This window comes from Arachis stenosperma, chromosome 6 (assembly GCF_014773155.1).
Source record: "Arachis stenosperma cultivar V10309 chromosome 6, arast.V10309.gnm1.PFL2, whole genome shotgun sequence".
Classification (NCBI taxonomy): domain Eukaryota; kingdom Viridiplantae; phylum Streptophyta; class Magnoliopsida; order Fabales; family Fabaceae; genus Arachis; species Arachis stenosperma.
Genome location: NC_080382.1, coordinates 36399871 through 36409491, shown reverse-complemented (window position 1 = coordinate 36409491; position 9621 = coordinate 36399871). Strand labels below are relative to the sequence as shown.

At 41.3% G+C, this 9621-nt stretch overlaps 1 non-coding gene across 1 annotated transcript; it reads right to left on the bottom strand.

The window, feature by feature from the left end:
• Positions 1 to 2963: 2963 nt before the first annotated feature.
• Positions 2964 to 3071, bottom strand: LOC130938249 (small nucleolar RNA R71). Its single transcript, XR_009069421.1, has one exon. It is a non-coding gene; the product is annotated as a small nucleolar RNA R71 (small nucleolar RNA).
• Positions 3072 to 9621: the final 6550 nt, after the last annotated feature.

The window sequence follows — 9621 nt, the reverse complement described above, 5'->3', positions numbered from 1 at the left end:
AACGAGCCAACCATTCCGTGAGATCAGAGTCTTCGTGGTATAGGCAGGACCTGATGGCAGCATTCAAGAGAATCCGGAAGGTCTAAACCTTGTCTGTGGTATTCTGAGTAGGATTCAATGATTGAATGACTGTGACGTGCTTCAAACCTGTAACCTACTGGGCGTTAGTGACAGACGCAAAAGAGTGATTCTATTCCGGTAGGGGAGGGAACCAAACCGGTGATTGGCAGCACTGTGACAGAGTGTGTGCATTAGCTTTCACTGCGCGGATGGGAGGTAGCTGCTGACAACAGTGAAACCTTACACGAGCTTGCCATGGAAAGGAGTAAGAAAGGATTGGATGAAGGCATTAGGAAAGCAGAGAGACGGAAGGGAAGGCATCTTCATACACTTGTCTGAGGCTCTTACACCAATGATATACATAAGTATCACTATCTTTATCTTCTTTGTTATTTTCGTTCATCATCATATACGTTTGAGTCTGCCTGACTAAGATTTACAAGATGACCATAGCTTGCTTCAATGCTAACAATCTCCGTGGGATCGACCCTTACTCACGTAAGGTATTACTTGGACGACCCAGTGCACTTGCTGGTTAGTTGTGCGAAGTTGTGTAATGCCATGGAATTGAACCACCAAAGTTTTTGGAGTTCATGACCAGGGATTATGAGAGTTGTGAAAAGTATTGTTCACAATTTCGTGCACCAAGTTTTTGGCGCCGTTGCCGGGGATTGTTCAAGTTTTGAGCAAGCTGTTGGTAACAATGCCTGGGATTGTTCTAGTTTGGACAACTGACGGTTCATCTTGTTGCTTAGATTAGGTATTTTTTTTCGAAATTCTTGAAGATGAATTCTAGAGTTTCATGATGATTTGTTGAAATCTGGCTGGCTGAGAAGCCATGTCTAATCTGATTGGACCGAGGTTTCAACTTATCACCACAAGAGCTTGTTGATTCTCATTAATTTTGCTCTTGGAGCAGTGATCTGCTAAGATTTGGCTGACCTTTGGTCATGTCTAGTGTTTTGGACCGAAGCTTTCTTTGAGAGCTTGGCTGGCTGTGAAGCCATGTCTAATTCCTCGACCGGAGTCTTAGACTAGCATTGCACTGATTCCTGGAATTCTCATCAAGGATTTTGATACCTTTTCCCACTTAATTTTCGAAAAACACAAAAAAATTTACAAAATCATAAAAACCAAAAATATTTGATGTTTCCTGCTTAAGTTTAGTGTTTCATCTTAAGTTTGGTGTCAATTGCATGCATTCATTCATGTGTCTTAAGGATCCTCAAGTAATTCTTGATGATTTTTGTGTTCTAATCTTTGAATTCTATTGACTTGAAGCATTTTGTGTGTCTCATATGCATTCTCATATTGTTAGTGTCAAGTAGTATACAAACTGCTAAGTTTGGTGTCCTGCATGCATTGTTAATTGATTCCTTTTGCATCTTGATTATTAAAAATCCAAAAATATTTTTAATTTGTGTCTTTTCAAGTCAATGATACAAAGAATTGAAGATTCAGAACATACTGCAGAGGAATTATACAGAAAAAGCTGAGCATTCAAAAATGCCCAGTGAAGAAGGCAGACTGGCGTTTAAACGCCAGCCAGGGTACCTGGTTGGGCGTTTAACGCCCAAAGAGGTAGCATTTTGGGCGTTAAACGCCAGAATGTATACCATTCTGGGCGTTTAACGCCAGGATGGTGCTAGGAGGAAGATTTTGTTTTCAAAATCAGATTTTTTTTAAGTTTTCAAAGTTTTTCAAAACCAAATCTTTTTCAAATCATATCTTTTCAATCAAATGTTTTCAAAATCAAATTCTTTCCTTTTTCAAAGATACTTACCAACAATTAATGATTTGATTGAACATTTTTTGCCTTTTCTATTAAGAAAGGTTTTATGTTTGAATCATATCTTTTCTTGTTAGGCAAGTCATTAATATTTTTTTTAAAATCATATCTTTTCAAATTGTTTTCAAATCATATCTTTTTAAAATTGTTTTCAAATCATATCTTCTCAATCACATCTTTTTAAAACCATAACTTTTCAATTAAATCTTTTTAACAACATCTTTTTCAAAATAGTTTTCAATCAAATCTTTTTGATTTCTAATTTAAAAATCTTTTTCAAAAATCACTTGATTTCTTTTTCACTTTTAATTTTCGAAAATTATCAATCAAATTTTCAAAATGTCTTCAAAATCTTTTAAATGAATTTTCGAAAATTTTCTTCCCTCCTTCCCACATCCTTCTATTTATGGAGTACCACTCCTTCTAAATGCACAATTCGAACCTTATCTAATTAAAGTTCGAATTCTTCCTCTCCTTCTTCTTTCTATTTTTCTTTTTCTCTGACACCTCAAGGAATCTCTATACTGTGACATAGAGGATTCCACATTTCTCTTGTTCCCTTCTCTTTCATATGAGCAGGAGCAGAGACAAAGGCATTCTTGTTGAAGCTGACCCTGAACCGGAGAGGACCTTGAAGCGAAAGCTAAGAGAAGCCAAAGCACAACTCTCTTTAGAGGACCTGACCGATTTCTTCAAGGAAGAAGAACACATGGCAGCCGAAAACAACAACAATGCCAACAATGCAAGGAAGGTGCTGGGTGACTTCACTGCACCTACTCCTGATTTCTATGGGAGAAGCATCTCTATCCCTGCCATTGGAGCAAACAACTTTGAGCTTAAGCCTCAATTGGTTTCTCTAATGCAACAGAATTGCAAGTTCCATGGACTTCCAATGGAAGATCCTCATCAGTTCTTAGCTAAATTCTTGCAAATCTGTGACACAGTCAAGACTAATGGGGTTAACCCTGAGGTCTACAGACTGATGCTATTCCCTTTTGCTGTAAGAGACAGAGCTAGAATATGGTTGGATTCTCAACCTAAAGAAAGCCTGGACTCTTGGGAAAAGCTAGTTAATGCCTTCTTGGCAAAGTTCTTTCCACCACAAAGATGGAGTAAGCTTAGAGTGGAAGTCCAAACCTTCAGACAGAAGGATGGAGAATCCCTCTATGAAGCTTGGGAAAGATACAAACAATTAATCAGAAGATGTCCTTCAGACATGCTTTCTGAATGGAGCATCATAGGTATTTTCTATGATGGTCTCTCTGAACTATCCAAGATGTCTTTGGATAGCTCTGCTGGAGGATCTCTTCACATGAAGAAGACGCCTGCAGAAGCTCAAGAGCTAATTGAAATGGTTGCAAATAACCAATTCATGTACACTTCTGAAAGGAATCCTGTGAACAATGGGACTAATCAGAAGAAAGGAGTTCTTGAGATTGATACTCTGAATGCCATACTGGCTCAGAATAAGATATTGACTCAACAAGTCAATTTGATTTCTCAAAGTCTGTCTGGAATGCAAAATGCACCAAGCAGTACTAAAGAAGCTTCATCTGAGGAAGAAGCCTATGATCCTGAGAACCCTTCAATGGAAGAGGTGAATTACCTAGGAGAACCCTATGGAAACACCTACAATTCTTCATGGAGAAATCACCCCAATTTCTCATGGAAGAATCAAGAGAAACCTCAACAAGGTTTCAATAACAATAATGGTGGAAGAAACAGGTTTAGCAATGGCAAGCCTTTTCCATCATCTTCTCAGCAACAGACAGAGAGTTCTAAGCAGAATACTTCTGACTTAGCAACAATGGTCTCTGATCTAATAAAGACCACTCAAAGTTTCATGAATGAAACAAAGTCATCCATCAGAAATTTGGAAGGACAAGTGGGTCAGCTGAGCAAGAAAGTTACTGAACTCCCTCCTAGCACTCTCCCAAGTAATACAGAAGAAAATCCAAAAGGAGAGTGCAAAGCCATAACCATGGCCGAATGTGGAGAGGAAAGAGAGGAGGAAGACGCCACTGAGGAAGACCTCAGTGGGCGTGCACCAATCTCCTCTGAGTTCCTCAATGAGGAACAATGGGAATCTGAGGCTCAAAATGAGACCATAGAGATTCCATTGGACTTACTTCTGCCATTCATGAGCTCTGATGAGTATTCTTCCTCTGAAGAGGATGAGTATGTCACTGAAGAGCAAGTTGCTAAATACCTTGGAGCAATCATGAAACTGAATGACAAGTTATTTGGAAATGAGACTTGGGAGGATGAACCACCCTTGCTCACCAAAGAACTGAATGACTTGTCTAGGCAGAAACTGCCTCAAAAGAGGCAGGATCCTGGGAAGTTTTCTATACCTTGTACCATAGGCACCATGACCTTCAAGAAGGCCTTGTGTGACTTAGGGTCAAGTGTAAACCTCATGCCCCTCTCTGTAATGGAGAAATTAGGGATCTTTGAGGTGCAAGCTGCAAGAATCTCATTAGAGATGGCAGACAATTCAAGAAAACAAGCTCATGGACTTGTAGAGAATGTTTTGGTGAAGATTGAGGACCATTACATCCCTACTGACTTCATAGTCCTAGAGACTGGGAAGTGCATGGATGAATCCATCATCCTTGGCAGACCCTTCCTAGCCACAGCAAAGGCTGTGATTGATGTTGATAGAGGAGAGTTGATCATTCAAGTGAATGAAGAATCCTTGGTGTTTAAGGCCCAAGGACATCCCTCTATCATCATGGAGAGGAAGCATGAAAAGCTTCTCTCAAAACAGAGCCAAGCAGAGCCCCCACAGTCAAACTCTAAGTTTGGTGTTGGGAGGCCACAACCAAACTCTAAGTTTGGTGTTGAACCCCCACATTCAAACTCTAAGTTTGGTGTTGGGAGGTTCCAACACGGTTCTGAGCATTTCTGAGGCTCCATGAGAGTCCTCTGTCAAGCTAATGACATTAAAGAAGCGCTTGTTGGGAGGCAACCCAATGTTTTATAGCTAACTATTTTCTTTTGTTATTTTATCTTTTTTGTAGGTTGATGATCATAAGAAGTCACAAAAACAATGAAAAAAGCAAAAACAGAATGAAAAACAGGAAGAAAAATAGCACACCCTGGAGGAGAAGAAGCTGGCGTTCAAACGCCAGTAATGCTAGCTGTTGGGCGTTTAACGCCCAGTCTGGCACCATTCTGGGCGTTTAACGCCAGAAAGGGGCACCAGACTGGCGTTAAACGCCAGTAAAGGGCAACAACCTGGCGTTAAACGCCAGGAATGGGCACCAGCCCGGCGTTTAACGCCAGAAACAGCTCAAAACGTGATTTTGAGCAACATTTGGTGCAGGGATGACTTTTCCTTGACACCACAGGATCTGTGGACCCCACAGGACCCCACCATCACTCTCTCTCTTCTTCCCCCATTCACCAATCACCTCAATACCTCTTCCCCAAAAACCCTTCACCTATCAAATCCCATCTTTCTCTTCACCACTCACATCCATCCTTCATAAATCCCCACCAACCTCACCCTTCAAATTCAAACCACTTTCCCTCCCAAACCCACCCTCCATGGCCGAACCATTACCCCCCCTCTCTCCTATAAATACCCTTCTCCAACCCTTCATTTTCACACAACCTAAACACCCTTTCTTCCCCTTCTTGGCCGAACACACCACCTTCCCCCTCTTCCTCATTTCTTCTTCTTCTACTCTCTTCTTTCTTCTTTTGCTCGAGGACGAGCAAACATTTTAAGTTTGGTGTGGTAAAAGCGTTGCTTTTTCATAACCATTTATGGCATCCAAGGCCGGAGAAACCTCTAGAAAGAGGAAAGGGAAGGCAAAGGCTTCCACCTCCGAGTCGTGGGAGATGGATAGATTCCTCTCAAGGGTGCATCAAGTCCACTTCTATGAAGTTGTGGCCTTGAAGAAGGTGATCCTCGAAGTCCCCTTTTCACTCAAAAAGGGTGAATATCCGGAGATCCGCCATGAGATCCGAAGAAGAGGTTGGGAAGTACTTACCAACCCCATTCAACAAGTCGGAATCTTGATGGTTCAAGAGTTCTATGCCAATGCATGGATCACCAAGAACCATGACCAATGTGTGAACCCGAATCCAAAGAATTATCTCACTATGGTTCGGGGGAAATACTTGGATTTTAGTCCGGAGAGTGTGAGGGTGGCGTTCAACTTGCCTATGATGCAAGGAGATGAGCACCCTTACACTAGAAGGGTCAACTTTGATCAAAGGTTGGACCAAGTCCTCACAACCATATGTGAAGAGGGCGCACAATGGAAGCAAGATTCAAGAGGAAAGCCGGTTCAATTGAGAAGGCATGACCTCAAGCCCGTGGCTAGAGGATGGTTAGAGTTCATACAACGCTCAATCATTCCCACTAGCAATCGGTCCGAAGTTACCATAGACCGGGCCATCATGATCCATAGCATCATGATTGGAGAAGAAATAGAAGTTCATGAGGTTATAGCCCAAGAACTCTATAAGGTGGCGGACAAGACCTCCACCTTGGCAAGGTTAGCCTTTCCTCATCTCATTTGTCACCTCTGTTATTCAGTTGGAGTTGACATAGAAGGAGACATCACCATTGATGAGGATAAGCCCATTACCAAGAAAAGGATGGAGCACACAAGAGACCCCTCTCATCATGAGATCCCTGAGATGCCTCAAGGGATGCACTTTCCTCCACAAAACTATTGGGAGCAAGTAAACACCTCCCTAGGAGAATTGAGTTCCAACATGGGACAACTAAGGGTGGAGCATCAAGAACACTCCATTCTCCTCCATGAAATTAGAGAAGACCAAAGAATCATGAGGGAGGAGCAACAAAGACAAGGAAGAGACATTAAGGAGCTCAAGCACTCCATAGGATCTTCAAGAGCAAGAAAGAGCCGCCATCACTAAGGTGGACCCGTTCCTTGATTTCCTTGATCTTTATTCTTCTGTTTTTCGATTTTTATGCTTATGGTTATCCATGTTTGTGTCTTGTGATCATTAGTGTCTTAGTGTCTATGCCTTAAAGTTATGAATGTCCTATGAATCCATCACCTTTCTTGAATAAAAACGTGCTTAATTGAAAAGGAAAGAATTGCATGAATTCTGAATTTTATAATAGTTTAATTATTTTGATGTGGTGGCAACACTTTTGTTCTCTGAATGTATGCTTGAACAGTGCATATGTCTTTTGAATTTGTGGTTCATGGATGTTGGCTCTTGAAAGAATGATGAAAAAGGAGACATGTTACTGAGGATCTGAAAAATCATTAAAAATGATTCTTGAAGCAAGAAAAAGCAGAAAAAAAAAAGAGAGAAAAAGCAAACGAAAAAAAAAAAATCGAAAAAAAAAAGAAAGAAATAAAGTTGTGATCCAAGGCAATAAGAGTGTGCTTAAGAACCCTGGACACCTCTAATTGGGGACTTTAGCAAAGCTGAGTCACAATCTGAAAAGGTTCACCCAATTATGTGTCTGTGGCATGTATGTATCCGGTGGTAATACTGGAAGGCAGAGTGCTTTGGGCCACGGCCAAGACTCAAGAAATAGCTATGTTCAAGAATCATCATACTTTACTAGGAGAATCATTAACACTATCTGGATTCTGAGTTCCTAAAGAAGCCAATCATTCTGAATTACAAGGGATAGAGTGAGATGCCAAAACTATTCAGAAGCAAAAAGATAAAAGCCCCGCTCATCTAATTAATACTGATCTTCATAGATGTTTTTGGAGTTCATTGCATATTCTCTTCTTTTTATCTTATTTGATCTTAAGTTGCTTGGGGACAAGCAACAATTTAAGTTTGGTGTTGTGATGAGCGGATAATTTGTATACTTTTTGGCATTGTTTTTAGTATATTTTTAGTATGATCTAGTTAGTTTTTAGTATATTTTTATTAGTTTTTAGTTAAAATTCACTTTTCTGGACTTCACTATGAGTTTGTGTGTTTTTCTGTGATTTCAGGTATTTTCTGGCTGAAATTGAGGGACCTGAGCAAAAATCTGATCCAGAGACTCAAAAGGACTGCAGATGCTGTTGGATTCTGACCTCCCTGCACTCGAAGTGGATTTTCTGGAGCTACAGAAGCCCAATTGGCGCGCTCTCAACGGCGTTGGAAAGTAGACATCCTGGGCTTTCCAGCAATATATAATAGTCCATACTTTGCCCAAGATTTGATGGCCCAAACCGGCGTTCAAAGTCACCTCAAGAAATTCCAGCGTTAAACGCCGGAACTGGCACCTAATTGGGAGTTAAACGCCCAAACTGGCACTAAAGCTGGCGTTTAACTCCAAGGAGAGTCTCTACACGAAATTGCTTCATTGCTCAGCCCAAGCACACACCAAGTGGGCCCGGAAGTGGATTTTTATGTCATTTACTCATCTATGTACTAGTTTTCTATAAGTAGGACCTTTTACTATTGTATAGAGAGAGGACTTTTGGTAGCTATCTTTGTTTTATGCTATCTTAGACCTTTGGGAGGCTGGCCATTCGGCCATGCCTAAACCTTGTTCTTATGTATTTTCAACGGTGGAGTTTCTACACACCATAGATTAAGGTGTGGAGCTCTGCTGTACCTCGAGTATTAATGCAATTACTATTGTTCTTCCATTCAATTCCGCTTGTTCTTTATCCAAGATATCACTTGTTCTTCAACATGATGAAGGTGATGATTGACGCCCATCACCATTCTCACCCATGAACAAGGTGACTGACAACCATTCTTGTTCTACAAGCATCTGAGGCTTAGTGAATATCTCTTGGATTCCTGATTGCACGATGCATGGTTGATCGCCTGACAACCGAGTGCTCGCCTGACAAACGAGCCAACCATTCCGTGAGATCAGAGTCTTCGTGGTATAGGCAGGACCTGATGGCAGCATTCAAGAGAATCCGGAAGGTCTAAACCTTGTCTGTGGTATTCTGAGTAGGATTCAATGATTGAATGACTGTGACGTGCTTCAAACCTGTAACCTACTGGGCGTTAGTGACAGACGCAAAAGAGTGATTCTATTCCGGTAGGGGAGGGAACCAAACCGGTGATTGGCAGCACTGTGACAGAGTGTGTGCATTAGCTTTCACTGCGCGGATGGGAGGTAGCTACTGACAACAGTGAAACCTTACACGAGCTTGCCATGGAAAGGAGTAAGAAAGGATTGGATGAAGGCATTAGGAAAGCAGAGAGACGGAAGGGAAGGCATCTTCATACACTTGTCTGAGGCTCTTACACCAATGATATACATAAGTATCACTATCTTTATCTTCTTTGTTATTTTCGTTCATCATCATATACGTTTGAGTCTGCTTGACTAAGATTTACAAGATGACCATAGCTTGCTTCAATGCTAACAATCTCCGTGGGATCGACCCTTACTCACGTAAGGTATTACTTGGACGACCCAGTGCACTTGCTGGTTAGTTGTGCGAAGTTGTGTAATGCCATGGAATTGAACCACCAAAGTTTTTGGAGTTCATGACCAGGGATTATGAGAGTTGTGAAAAGTATTGTTCACAATTTCGCGCATCAGCTGGTTGGTCCGAACTTTGATAGTGTGAGCTTGAAAGTATGGGTGGAGTCATCGAGAGGTGAGTATGAGGGTGTAGGCAAACTTTTGTGGCCCACTTTTGTCTTCTTTAACTAGTGATGAGTATGAGGTGAGTAGACGGGTTGTTGCCCACTTTTGTCTTCTTTAACTAGTGATGAGTATGAGGTGAGTAGACGGGTTGTTGCCCACTTTTGTCTTCTTTAACTAGTGATGAGGCTATTGCCAGACTTTCCACTACGAG